At 40.8% G+C, this 14,941-nt stretch overlaps 1 protein-coding gene and 4 non-coding genes across 5 annotated transcripts in view; 3 read left to right on the top strand and 2 right to left on the bottom strand.

Moving 5' to 3' along the window:
* Positions 1–14,941, bottom strand: part of LOC138242514 (zinc finger protein 135-like) — a 446,217-nt gene that overhangs the window by 30,337 nt on the left and 400,939 nt on the right. The window lies entirely within an intron of this gene.
* Positions 5,056–5,127, bottom strand: trnat-cgu (transfer RNA threonine (anticodon CGU)). The gene has a single exon. It is a non-coding gene; the product is annotated as a tRNA-Thr (tRNA).
* trnaa-cgc (transfer RNA alanine (anticodon CGC)) lies at positions 6,816–6,887 on the top strand. The gene has a single exon. It is a non-coding gene; the product is annotated as a tRNA-Ala (tRNA).
* On the top strand, positions 8,130–8,202 carry trnar-ucu (transfer RNA arginine (anticodon UCU)). The gene has a single exon. It is a non-coding gene; the product is annotated as a tRNA-Arg (tRNA).
* On the top strand, positions 12,465–12,536 carry trnaw-cca (transfer RNA tryptophan (anticodon CCA)). Its single transcript has one exon. It is a non-coding gene; the product is annotated as a tRNA-Trp (tRNA).

The raw sequence follows: 14,941 nt of genomic DNA, 5'->3' as shown, positions 1-14,941 counted from the left end.
ACCGAATCAGGAACTCCTGCAGTAACAACCGCATTCCTTTGGTACCACCCTAACACACTTCCTATCCCCAGGACTGTAAACGACAACTTTTCCATCCTACACGATGATCCCTCCATTGGGGCCCTCTTTTCTGACCGCCCCATCATCTCATATCGCTGATCACCTAATCTGCGCAACCTTCTTGTTCACAGCTCCCTTGACCACCCTCAGCAACCATCCACACCAGCTACTTTCCCTTGCAACAGAGCTCACTGTATCACATGCAAGTACACATCCAACACCACACTCATTCAAGGCCCCTCAGGACAATTCTGGATCACCCAGATGGCATCTTGTACCTCCAGCAACCTTATTTACTGTATCTCTTGTAGTAAATACCCAGTTTCTCTCTACATTGGAGAAACATGAAGGAGACTTGGAGACCGCTTCAGAGAACATGTCAGGGCTGTGAAGATTAAAGATCTCTCCAAGCCCATTGTTTCTCATTTCACCTCTGATGGCCACGACCACTACAATCTCTCCATCTGTTTTCTCAAAAATGGTTTTCTAAACTCATACATTAGAAAGACTACCGAAACCAAACTTATCCTGCAGCTAGGATCACACCTCCCCCTTCTCTAAACGACAGACTGTTCTACTAAATTTTCTCCATTCATTGGTAGTTTCATTTCACACCTCTCAACACCTATTCTGACTTCACATCTCTTGATCGGCCTCTCTTTCTGTCCCCTGCTCCTCCCTCTCACCACTCCTCCCTCCCAGCCTTTGTTCTCCCACTATATTACCTTTGCCTACTGCCTTGTCTCTCTCACACCTGAAGAAGGCTCCACGGCTGAAACGTTTTCTCTCTTTTTTTCAGCATGGAATAAATCTATTACTTGATCCTTAACAACCGGAAACACTATCTTCGGTCTTTCCAGAGCTGTAAGTAGTCATTCCAAGTTTATTAACTTGTCTCTGTTTTGTATGTACTCTTCAATAGCCACTGATGTTATTTACAACAGCTATTTTTAAAAATAAATTTGCATTTTTTTGGACTTTTTAAAGAATTGGCACATTAGGTGGAGCGGTGGCTCTGTGGCTAAGGATCTGCAACTGTGCCTGGAAGGTTGCTGGTTTACATCCCACGGTCGGCAGAGGAGTCCTACTCCGTTGGGCTTCTGAACAAGGCCCTTAACCCCAACTGCTCCAGGGGTGCCGTATAAATGGCTGACCCTGCGCTCTGACCCCCAGCTTCACTCCCTGTCTGTGTGTTCATGGAGAGCAAGCTGAGGTATGCAAAATAGGAATTCCTAATGCAAGAAATTGTATATGGTCAATACAGTGATCATATCTTATTGGCAAATGGTAATCTCCAAGGAACACGTAATAGGTTTATTCCATGCTGAAAAAAGAAGAAAGAAAACACAATGTTTTGACCATGGAGCCTTCTTCAGTTATGATTTGATTTTTTACAATCATACCCACACAAACTTTGCAGTTTTTAAAAATCTTGCACACACAACCCAGATATGTTGACTTTTTTTAAATTTGGGGGTAAGTTTAAGAAACACATAGTTCTTTTCTAGTTTTGTTTACGTGGTGACTATCAGGAATCCTCAGTGAAAAGGTATGCAGATCCTGTGCAGATGCAGGAGCCAGTAGTTATTGAGACAGTCAAACAATCCAGAACGTCAGGTGAGGTCCAAGGTCGAGAGGCAAAAGGGAGTTCAGTAACCAGTAAGCGAGATTCAGAGTAAACGCAAGGTAGAGCTCTCAAAGAGAAGACTCAATACCGAGCAGCGGGAAGCGGGTTTGGATGGTTAAAAAAGTGCTGCAGAGCGTGTGCTGATGGATTAACACATGTTATTATTAACCCGCTGCTGGTACTGGTTAGTTCTTTTGTGAGTTGATCCCCGGTGGTTGTGACAGTGACAGAATGCTGTTTTGTGATTGATGCTATATCAAAATATAGGGCCCGTAAAATTAAGCACAGAAATAAAAACATTTAATGGACTTGTACATCTGTCGCACTCCTACACTATTAACATCCAGTGGGAGTTGAATTTCACTTATGTTTCCACTTCATTCAGCTGTGTTTCCTATTTTACAGATTGTTGGCAATGCCACATGTTAAAGAAGGACAGAGGTGTAGGAGGCCAGAAGTGTGGTCAAGGGTTGGAGGAGTAGGGAATGTGATCAAAGAATTTCTGAAGTTTTCTAAGATAGAAAAAAGAAATTAGGTGGCATGACAATATGTGGTCAACACTGTCAAACAGAGTCCTTGGAGAGGATTGCTCCAGCAACAGGAAATGGTTATCAGTGATTTGGCATGAAGATAGATAAAAAGTAAGAACCCAAGTGCTTAGTGCGCAGAAGGGGGTGAGTATTGGTAGGGATTCCAAACCAGATGACAGTACACAATCTATAGTCAATATTTCAAGTCAATGTGAGGGATGTAGTTTGGAAGGCGACACAGAGCTCAGAAGTTCATTAGAAGATATGCTAATATGCACAGGCAGCACAGACAGTGGTGACATGTTAGAGGGAGACAAAATCTGTGTAGAATCAGAAAAAAGCCTGAAGAACACAGTGAATATTCCCAGGGGGCAAGCTCGTCTGGGACATCACCTCAGGATAAAAGGGGATTAAGAAAGATTATGTCTGTGCCTAAAACTTTCAAAGTATGTCTAAAGGCTGAACAATGGAGAAAATTACCACTTCTTAAAGGTACATCTAAACTAAGATAACCATGGACCCATATCTTATATAGCAAGTTCAGGAAGATAAATCCTTGCTGTCAATAGCCTTCAAATACCAATACATCAGGAAAGAGAATTCTAATGATTAAAGCAGTCTGTACTTTCAGTTCCTACCTTCAGTACCTTTTACATTACAGTTCCTGTAATGTAAAATACATAATAACAACAAGACACAAACCAATGGGCAATGATGACATCACAATTGATGTTGTAGGAGTAGGGCAAATACAACACAGTGAAAGGGAAACAAAATTTCGACAGGCACGCCAGCCTTATCGTTGAAAGATTGCCCGTGCCCTCACAAAAGGAATCAGCAATGTATACTACAGGCAGCTGAGCAGAACTCCGCTTGCTGAAATTGCAGCAGGCAATTTATCTAAGGCTCACAAGCAAGTATTAAACACTTCAGCATTTACTATTCGAATACCACACTATGTCAAAACACTGCCGCTTCTTAAGTTAATAAGTAAGGGTTTTTGAACACGCATTGTGTTGTTAATGCTTATATTAAAAAAGCATAAATTCAGATAATGTAATTTGGACTGAACAAAGTAGTCCAGCCCCTTTACAACATTACATACCACTGATTAAAGCTTAAAACTACAGAAGCAGGAGTAACAATAATGGCAACAACATGTTTGGAGTTCGGCATTTCATTTATTCTGCAGAAACATCGTACCGGAATGAACTGCCCGAGATAAAAGAGTAATTGCGGCTTCAGATCGTTTTTACAGAGCATTGCGTTGTTCTGTTCATGCTGACTACACGCTTTAAATTTGTCATTTACTGCAAGCGTTGCTTTTCCAGGTTTTTCTGAAATTCTTCGCATTTGAGCCAGCACTAAAATATTTCGTTCCCGTCGCTGAATACATCGTGGAAACGGTATTTGCAACGGAATGCTGTCACACATGAAACCTCTTTGTTATTCGGTTCTGAAGTTTGAAAATGAAAATAAAACGGGGGTCACTTCATAGGCTTGAAAGAAGTCCAAGCAGCATAAAAACCCGCGTATTCTCACAAATTGCATTGTGCTGCACCTTTCTTCTGCTGCTTTTATAAATCAGCCTTAAACATTTGAATACATACAGGTACCTTACTGCTACTAATCACATTCACGTGTTTACAAAGCTTTTTTCTGTCCGTTATGTTCTTGCGAAGCAGTTTCTCCGTTTTCCTCGTACTGTGATTGTCAAGCGAACACAAGAAGACTGAAACAGTGTAAAGGCAGGTAAAAAAGACAGGGTAAAACGCCTAATTGTCGGGAGTGGGATTTGAACCCCTGCCTCTATTTGGAGAGCGAAACAAAGCTTAAAAGACACGAAACTGGGAATTTGCTGTTTTAAACTGCTTGACTATCCTGAAAAAATGTGTGCTGATTGCACCAGTCGTATGCGATTTTCCGTAACTTTAGAACAATTGATACGAATGGACGAACACAATTTGTGGCGTTAAGCATGACATGGAAAACGGTACCGGAGCATTCGGGTCCGGACTACCAGACTCAGAAACAGTTTTTACCCCCGCACTATCAAACTATTAAACTCCCAGCCTCTCTCACTCTCTCCTCACCTCTCACCTAGGATCTGAACCTCACAGTGCCTTCTTTCTTACCAAAAACCCAAACACACATTGAAAATCTACCTCTACCATACATGTCAAAAGCTCACTCCCCATCATTTCTATCCCTTTATTTCATTCTTTTGATGCATGTTTTTGCACATAACCTGTTACCTTTTTGTTGTTTTGCACACTGCCTGTTGTTGTTTTTTGCACATCGGCTGTTGTCTCTTTCTTTTGTTATACAATTGTATTGTTGTTGTGTTTTTTTCTTTGTACTACTTATGTCCGAGAGCTAGCTAAATACCATTTCGTTATTCCATATACCTGCGTATGAGTATAATGACTATAAACTTGAACTTGAACTTTTAACTTGAATTTGAACTTGAACTTGACATAGTCTTGCAGGCAGTATATTATTTTATCGTTTACTCGTATAAAAAAACATGGTCTTCTCGTTCCTAAGTCAGATTTTTAGTGCTTTCGAACGTTACTTCCAACCTGGACTGACAGCTCACCCGATCTGTTTGTGATCAGACCATGGAGTCGGGGACTGTACCAAGCGTAGGTTCCTTCCCAATGCTGAGGCGATCATTTGGAAGATGGGTGTGAAGAGAGACAAGCTTTGTCGACTAAAAAACAAGGCAGGATAAGCATGAATACTAATCACTGGCGACAGTTATGCTCTCTTACTATTGAGACTCCTACATTTTTTTTGAAGACTTTGAAACTAAAGGTAAGCGGAGACAAACGAAACAGGTGCGGGTGGGGATTGAACCCACGATCTTCGGTTTACGAAAACGACGCCTTACCACTTGGCCACCGCGCCTTCAAATAAACAGGAGAATAATATTGTTCAAATTATTTTTTTCTGAACCTGGTTTACATCGCCTGGAGGCAGCAACAACGATAAAAGGGATACTTAACAAGGAGATGCGCTGTAGCAGTGCGACTCCAACAGATGCTCCTGAAGAGACTGGAGGTTTAAGCCAGCTCCTTAGAGCGCTCGGCCGTGTTACTCTCAACAGCGGCTCTTCAGCTCTTGTTGTTTGACCTAGTGGTTTTATAACGCGTGGAAACGACCGCAACTTCATTTTCTGAGATGCTTTCTCTCATGTGGTGAAATCTCGACCTCTTTGGCATCTCTGGCTATAGTTTTTCCTGTAGAGCACCTCTGCTTATAGTGCCCTTGAAGTCATTTTATTTTTACAGGAAGACGCATTCCCTAACGATCTCTCCTGTTTTAGAAATGCTTCATAAGGCATGTTTGATTCAATGGACAAACAGTACAAACTAATTGTACAATGCAGATCTATGCGGCATTTGTACTGGATTTGACTGGGATTCTGAAATACTTCTTGAAAAGGTCTTCAGATTTTCTTGAACCTATAATAAAAACACAGACCCGAAACTCCCTAGCTTCCAATCTCTTGCTGTCCTTAAACTCGGACGTGATGTTCTGCAGACGTGCAGTGTCCCTTTACTCTCGTTGTTTTCAAAACGACCTCCGTTGTCGGGCGCAGTTAAAGTGGAACTGGCCTGACCGCACAGGAAAGTACAGAATGATAAAATGTTTCTACGGCTCAAAATGTCCCTTTAGACCCTCGTCATGTCTCTGTGAGGAACGGGTAGGTAGAGAGGTTTAACAGATGCTCACGATGTTTCACACGGGGTGTTACCTGTTGTAGTGTTTCAAAAGATGTGTTAGCGGACCACAGATTATCTTGAAAAGATTTGGGTTTGCACTGGCTGGGATTCAAACCTGACTCAATTATTTGGAAGGTGCCTGTACCACCAACGCACTTCCGAGAAGCACCTACAAATTATCACAATCCTCTCTCTCACCTGCAAAGTTATGGAGACACAGACGTCCAATGAAAGCTCAAGGCTCAAATCCTTTGTTGTGATATCATTTTAATTAATATTAGCTTTGATAAGGTGTCATTTTTGCCACTTAAAGGTAAAGTCTGCTCCTTTTCTCCTGGTATAGAAAGAACGTGTTCCATCTTTGTTTAAAAACACCACTAAAAGTAAATTATTCAGCTCTACCGCCTGTGAGCATTGACAAGACATCTCAAAAGGACATATTAAATAAGAACACGATCCTTCCTGTTACCATTCCTGTGGTTGGGGCGTTGTTTCACCCTTTTGCGTTAAATCATCAGTACTGCTGTTTTTCTATGGATAGTTTAATCAAGAGCACTTAAAAGATGCAAAAAGCTTTCAAATAAAATAGAATTGAAAGACAGTCGAGTAAGGAGGTAGAAAAAAAGCACTCCCCCGTCTGGGAATCAACCACCGTCGCCCATGTAACTGGATACAAAAATAACAGATTAATTTGTGCCCAGTCTCTTGAAGCTTCGATGCGATTATTTTTCCTTCCTTATTTCTTCATTCCTATGAATTTACTCTGTAGTAGAAGAAACGCGAAAGTGGGAAACTGCAGGCATTCTTCGTGAGTGGTGTGATCAGTGAGCATTTGCACATCTCTAAGTCTGTTCCATAAACTTTATCATCGGGGATGTAGCTCAGTGGTAGAGCGCATGCTTCGCATGTATGAGGTCTCGGGTTCAATCCCTGGTATCTCCAGGTGCTTTTATATTAGAGTACTCGCATCCCAATCTTCTGTTGAGTGAGAACTCTTTGCTCGTGTTCAGAGAGAGCCAGGTTTACACAATTAAATGCAGTTTACACAATTAAACTCGACGTGCTGCAGGGTTGCGCTGCTATTTTAAATGTACCTCTTTAAGTTCTGTTAAATCCTAAATTATTTGAACTAATAATTTAGTTTAAAGTCAGGAAATCCAGAGATTGCTTCACACTTGTCGTGGCTGTTGCAGAAAACACCTGTTGAATCTCACCCGGGATTTCTTGATTGATCATTCAGCGAGCGAATCCTCCTTCTGAACTCAGCACTAAACTGAAAGCTTCACGAACTCCTCACTCCGTGTCCTGTACTGCTCTCGTGTAGATGTGAAGCACAGCCGTAAACACACCTTGAACTTTTTCCGTTTGTTAAGGAAAATGCAAAAGAGCATGACAAGTATTGATCGTATAAAATATCCATGGCACAACTCGAGAAAGTACTGAAGGACTACACATCGACTTTTGATTATTACAAGAGATTCAAGAAACACAATCGTCCGCACCTGGGTTTGGATCCTGAACGCTAGAGTTAAAAGAACATAAGCGACGGATATGACCTATAAACTCTCTTAATTGTCTTATAGTTTATGAAATAAAACAATTTCTAAATGAATTCTGTTGATAGACGATTTATTGAATTTTAACAAAATCACAATTACAACCTTTTTCGGTTAAACTGTTATTCACATGCTCTAACGTAAATAAACGTTAGTGTCTTCCGGTGTGTGAGTCAATTTCTCCAAAACAATATTTGTTAGTCTGGCGGGAGGCTGTGCAAGGTGTTAAGAAATAGAATTTCTAAAAGACAGGCTCCCTAAGCTTAACATCAAGGTTGTTTTCTCTACAGAAATGCTCTTTAAATTTCAGCACTGTTGCAACTCCCTTTATAAAGGGTGTGCACACGTATACAACCAAGGCATTGAAAGTTTTTTTTTTAATTATTGTTCCAAAAAATGTTCCATTTGTTTTCTTTTTAATGTTGTTGATTAAAAGATTTTATTAAATGTGAAAAAAATCTGAATGTGAAAAAAGGTCAAAATGCTATTGAAAAAAATCAGTAATGTGAGGAAAGATGGACTGTGGGAGCCCCTTAACTACCCATGTCATGCTGTATTTCTCACTCATTCTACTGGGAATGGTACACGTGACTTGCGAGGATCCCGACAGTGTTGCCTTTCTTTCAGAGCCTGGATAGCTCAGTCGGTAGAGCATCAGACTTCTAATCTGAGGGCCCAGGGTTCAAGTCCCTGTTCGGGCTGATGTGCTATTCTTAAATCTATTGTGAATGTCATTCTAAATAGTCTTTTATCTTTCACTCTTCTAGCTGTACTGTGGTTATTTTAAATGTCCATTACTTGTATTTACAGTAGTGTATTTAGTGTTTCATTTCACAAACCGAAAATGTTCAAGTAGATCTTGTCACTCTACTCCACGTCATTATCTAAATTAAATCACAGTAGAGTACAGGACACGCAGTGAGAGGCTCACACAGTGAGTACTCTTGAATACGACAAGAGGAAAGGCACACTGCACATCTGCAGAACATCACGTCCGAGTTTACAGTGACAGCAGAGGTTGGAAGCGAAGTAGTTTTTTATTACTCGCTCGCTGAACGATCTCTCAAGAAACCTCGGTTGAGATTTAACGGGTGTCTAATAATCACGTTTAAAAAGGTGACGATGTTTTTTTTTAACTAGGTAGCCTTAATGGCATCGCGGTGTGAGTAGATCTTAAAGCAGCTGCAGACAGAGTACCCGTAATGGCAACACGTTTCTGCTTTGAGTTCGGCTTTTCTTATTTCTTCTGCAGAACCAGTGGTATCGGAATATACTGATCCGCATAAGAAGCGCTTTCGGGTTCTGATCATTTTTATTGAGCGCTGCTCTAAACTTTACATTTGCTCGGGTTTTCGTTTTCCCGTTTTCCCCATGAAAAAAAGACATATCCCTAATTACATGATTTCACTTTTTTTCTTATCAACGAGTAGAAAGAAATAAAATATATACTTCATTATAAGTGCCACGGGCAAGATGGCGTTGCGTTCAGGTCGCAGTTACCCCTGGAGACGTTTGTTAAAATCTCACTTCTAATAAAGAGGTCTTTCTCGTTAGAGTAGAAACGATAGAAGCCTTAAGCGGGGGAAAAAATCACAACATCTCGCATTTCACGTGTTTAATGTTAACTGTCTCAGTGGTTGCTTTGGTGATTGATGGCTCTTCTCCCTCGCAGGGTGACGGCAAACGTCTTCAGGGAGGGAGTCTCCCACGCACGGCTTGTCTTTATCAAGAGCTGAGACAACAGAAACAGACTTCCAACTGACATTAATTACTTCTTGAGCGTTTATGACCGTCTTTAAAAGTTGAGAGCAGGTGAAAAAGTCTTTGGAAATGAGGAAATGACTGCCGACAGCAAACAGAGCTGACGCTCAGCTGCAGACAAGCGCTCCTCGTTAGTACAGTATAGTGCTGAGTACCCCCGCTTGTTGCGCGGGAGACTGGGGTACGTTTCTGTGACAGGGCGCTGGTTTAATTTTTTAACAACCTGACTTCACTTAAAAAGTGTGTACTGTGTACTACGTTTCGGACTAGTTAGTGCGGTAGAATATGGAGATCATCTCCAGCTTTGAGCTCAACTGCAACAAGAAGTCATGCTAAATGTAGTTTAGTGAGTAGACATCGCGAGACAACAGAACGAGAGTAGAAAGCAGGAATATAAGGTGTAAGGGCATGATCTGTGTAGTTAACAAAATAGTTAAAATAATATTAAAACGTCTCTTTATTAAGATACACAACATTTATGGCGACGAGAGATGAGTGCTTGACGGACTCAAAGCGAGCAGAACACTGCAGATTTTAGTTCTCTTGCTGGTAGAAACGAACTTTTGGGTTTTTCACCGGGGTAAAGTTAGCTCGAAGTTTGAAAACGATTTTGGCACGCCTGTAGCGCTTTCACGAAATCTCCCAGTGTATTACCTGTAGTGTTATCTTCAGAAACTCATTACAAAATAAAGAAAGGAGCCACAGCCACAGTAAGGTTGTACGAGGTTCTGGGGCCTGTCTGGTGTGTAAAACACTTGGTTTCAGCAGAGTGGGTGCTGTATTTGAAATGCTATTGAGCCATGAAGACGACCCACCTGTCCCAGTGTATTACCTGTAGTGTTATCTTCAGAAACTCATTACAAAATAAAGAAAGGAGCCACAGCCACAGCAAGGTTATATAAAGTTAGGGGGCCTGTCTGGTGTGTAAAACACTTGGTTTCAACAGTGTGGGTGCTGTATTTGAAATGCTATTGAGCCATGAAGATGACCCACCTATCCCAGTGTATTACCTGTAGTGTTATCTTCAGAAAATCCTAAAAAATATAAAGAAAGGTTCCACAACCCAAAACAAAGCTGGGAAAAGTCAGAGGACCTGCTTAGTGTGCAAAACACTTGCTGCATTGTGGGTGCTGTGGTTTAAATGCTATTGGTTTGTGAACAGAATACCCCTATCCCAGTGCATTGTGCCATATTAAATAAAAGCATGAGATAAAGAGATTCAGAATGCAAAGCTGTGTCAGTGTTCTGTGTAAAAAATCGGTTTGAACATCATGGGAGCTGTTTTTAATAAGCTGCTGAGAAAAGAATATTTTAATCTTCCTGCTGTCAGTAGTATTGTGAATATAGTTGACCCTTACCTGAATGAAAACAGGGCGTAAAGGAAGGGTTTCAGAAATCAAACAAAGCTTTATTCCCGTGCTTACAGTCTGGGTAATGGGAGACTGCGCTGTTCTGCTTCCTATGGTCATATACGGGTTTTTCGCATGAAGCCGTATTGAACAGTATTTCTCGCATTGTGAACGTGTGCACACAGCGGTCACCCGGGTTCCAGTTCGTGCGTAATTACGCATCGATGAAAAACCGGAGGTTTAAAAAAAGATAATTAGCTCACTGATAGTTTGATGTAAAGGCTGTGGAAATATCCACAAGTCGTGGTCTTTAAAATGCATTTGGTTTGACGGCGTTCTGTGCTTCCATTGCGAAGATATGGACAAAAGAATATTCGTGCATGGTCAAAAAAATGTCATAAAATCGAAAAAGTAAAGGCTGAGAAAGCATCCACAATGTATTTTATACACAAAACAAGCATTCTCGCAACTCTAAGAGGTTTCGTGAAAGCGCTACAGGCGTGCCAAAATCGTTTTCGAACTTCGAGCTAACTTTACCCCGGTTTGTAACCATGGCAAAAAACAAATGGGCTATTTGAGTATTTACTTTTTTTTTCCAACAGCCTAAACATTCATTCAGATCTGTGCATGTGATGTCATACATTTTACTGCCCTTGTGTGTTTAACCCTTGTCGAACGGGTTGTAAAAGTATCTTCCCTGAGTGCTGGCTCACTGAAAAAAAGGCTACAGGAGCTCCGTAAATAAGTTGTTGTGTGTGTGCTGCCCAAGAACTTTCTCTTGGTTATTGCCTCACGAACCCCACGTTCGCTACAGCGCATCGTGGAGCAAAACAGACTGGCTGTGATAAATTAGCCAACAGTTTGATACGTTTGCCTATTTGATAGTTGTAGTGTTTGAGCGAAAAGGATTAAGCAAAGAGACCGAAAACTTACCGTTATCACAAGAAAGTGGAGCATGACTATTTTTTGTACTTTCGCATTCAAATCTGCAATGCTAGCGCCTACGCGAAAAAGGAAAATATAGAACCACATTTATAAATTGCACACAAAACGTATGATGTAGACTTTCCTGCTAAAAGTCAGTGACAGAAAAGAAAAGTTTAAATAAATTAAATTACAAATTCAACTAGCAGCAGTCGGGTTTCACGAGGTCTAGTACGAGCTTACTGCCTCCTACGGGCTCTGTATTTGTTAGCGGTACAAGACCGGCCGTGGAGAAATGAAGTGAGGAGGGTGTGTACGTTAAAAGGCTCGTAGCGTCCCTGGAAGGGCTCAAACCACCACCCTTTTGGTTAACAACTGAGCCACATAGACGCATGTACAGCTTAACACTTCTAGGTCTCAGTGAAAGTGATACACTCCGTAAAATTTCCAGAGATTCATTTATTTTAAAAGGAAAATCACCAACAGCGGCCGAGATCTACTGGAGTTTTTTCATTCTATACTGCGATTTCTGAAGGGTACCCTGTGAAAATACGAGTTTTGACGAGAAGGGATGGACATATAAGGTCAAAAGGCTTGGGGAATTGAACTTTAAGGTGAAGACTGCGGGTTCAGTAGCAGCAGAACCTGATCAGTATCAGTTGACTCCGATATACTTTGAAAATGAACTTGGGGATTTAGAGTCAGACGTGCTACCGTTGCACCATGGGGTACTTAATTTAAAAAAATAGAAAAAACAATCAGTGTTCCTGGATCTGTAATTGAGAACAACACCTGCACAAGAGCTGCGCAGGAAGAATAAAATGTGGTAAGAAGAGACTCTCTTCGGAAGAGCTGCACACTTCACATGAGATTTTTTTTTGTGAAGCTGATTTGTCTCCTTTGGGGAATTCAAAGGCACGGACAGCCGTGACTTCGTGGCGCAACGGTAGCGCGTCTGACTCCAGATCAGAAGGCTGCGTGTTCAAATCACGTCGAGGTCAGCTGTTACTTTTTCAGGTTCTGCTGGTCCTGAACACGGAATTCACACCATGCAGTTGAGTTCTATCTGTACACCACATAGATAATCTAAACAAAATAGAGCAGTACAGGACACGCAGTGTAGCGCTCACAGAGGCTTACAGTCTCCAGCATTGGAGTGAAGAGGGAAAAAAGAAGAGAAAAGGCACAGTTCACATCTGCTTAACATCACGTCCAACTTTAGAGACAGCTACATCAGATAATGGAATCCCGGAAGTTTCAGATAACTTTTTTTAATACAGGTTCAAGCAAACCTGAAAGTTAATGAGTTTCCGGACACTTTTGTTTTATTAAAAAGTGCCTGAAGCCTGAAAATGTAATTTAATAAAAAAAAAAAACCGTTATTGGACATTAGCAGGTGCTTTTTGTAACGATTTGCTATTTCATGCTGGAAAACAAAGGAAACAGACCCAACGTTTGCTTTCAGGTGCGGTTCATTACATAATATACATCTATTACTGAGGAGCTTGAATAAAATTTACACGAGCCAGGTAGAAGTCGAACCTACAATCTTATGATCCGAAATCAGACGCGTTGTTTATTAAACCGCTGGGATTTCACATACCCTGAATTTCCCCATAGTGTGCTCAGCGTCGCTACTAGTAATGCACCACTCCGTCTAAAATTTCAAAGTGAGAAACATGTGTTTTCTGATTTTTTATGAGTTTTAAAATATAATCTCTTTAAATCAGACAAGGGGTTTATGTTTTGCACTGAAATTCCGATTGACTGAGAATTCAAAGAAAGACTGTTTTCTTTCACAACACCGTATAATTATCACATCCACCAGACTCTCCAACCTCTCCAGACCTTGCTGGTTGAGCAATTGCTCCGATAAATTAGGTCACGTATCATGTTAAATCATTTCTTCTCAACACAACATTTCCTGGTGCACGTTTTCTCTATGAAAAAAAAGACATTTTTCCCTTGCACGATTTCTCGTTTTTTTATCAAAGCTACAGAAATAAAAAAGAAGTGTCGCAAAAGAACTCTGTCGCCCTTGGGAGATATCAAACGCATTGGACATGAGAATGCCAGATAGAAGCCAGTTCTCTTCGTTTCTCAGTGTCGGGGCTGCTATGTAAAAGAGGCAAGTTGCTCTGAGCGCAGGTTCAGCGCTTACTGAACGCAGATGTCTCAGAGCGGTGTGTCCAAGCGGCTGTAAAAGGGGATAGTTGTCCTGTCACCGTAGCCTAGTTGGTTAAAGCGCTTCTCTATTAAACAAAAGAACCGGGATTCAAATCCCAGCCGTGTCTTTCTTCCTATCTTGTAGTACAGAACGTATCATTACGGGCAATCACAAAGGGCTTGATTTCGTTAAATGCATGTATTCATTTCCTTTCTGGAAAACTTGTTTTTGATTAAATTCACACAGCTTGCGAAAAATGAAATTCAATTCTTGGTTATCAGTGCAGAAGAAATATTACCGTCTGGCAAAATAAACGGTAAGAGAGTTTTGTTTAACCCAAAACTTGGCGCAATCGGTTAGCGCATTTGGCTTTTAACTGAAAGGTTGGTGGTTCGAGTCCACCCAGGGATGGGATTCTTCTGCAGTATAAACGTTGTCTTAAGTCAATTGCATTTCTCAGCGAAACCATAACCATTTTAATATATGCAGGAAATGCGAGTGTTTAACACGTGTCAGGGTCACCGGGAAATGTCCAATAATGCCCAACATTGCAACTCCCCAGAAAAAAATATCGTCGAATCTTCATTTATACTCCAGTTGAATCCTCTGCTGAAATATTTTAAAAATACAATGCAGGTTTGTTTGATAACTTGACAAGCATTGTTACGATAGCACTGTGCAGTTGGATTTTGATATTTTGACATATTTACCTTAATTTTAAACATACATACTATACAGTCTATTGTAATTTTAAAATATGTTAGCTGAGGATGTAAAGGGGTGAAAGGGAAAGGTCAGAAGGTATAGTAAAAACAAGGTTAGGATTGGTGGTAGGGGTGTTGATGGTTTTTCTCTGTAGAGGATGATTGAGTTTTTTATCCTTCTCTGAAGTGAGAAATTGGAAGAGTTGGGAGTTGAGGGATCTGATGAGGTTAGTTATAAAAGGAAGTTGATGTGGAGCTGTTAGCCGTAAAACTTCCTAAAGTCTTTAAACTGCAGTAAGCAAAGATAAAGGAAATTATCTTTGCTTACAGCCCTGTCTTTCTCACACCTGAAGAAGGCTCCACGGCCAACACGTTATGTTTCCTTTCTTCTCTTTTCAGCATGGAATAATCCTTTACTTTTTCCTATGCAGCCTACGCATGCTGACACAGCTACCCACCTGATATATAACATTCCTATAATCACAACTATGAATGTCCACTGTGGGTATTTTTTCCATTATTATTTATTTTGGCA

The sequence above is a fragment of the Lepisosteus oculatus genome, chromosome 14 (genome assembly GCF_040954835.1).
Source record: "Lepisosteus oculatus isolate fLepOcu1 chromosome 14, fLepOcu1.hap2, whole genome shotgun sequence".
NCBI classification, from domain to species: domain Eukaryota; kingdom Metazoa; phylum Chordata; class Actinopteri; order Semionotiformes; family Lepisosteidae; genus Lepisosteus; species Lepisosteus oculatus.
This window is presented reverse-complemented; position numbering and strand designations above follow the sequence as displayed.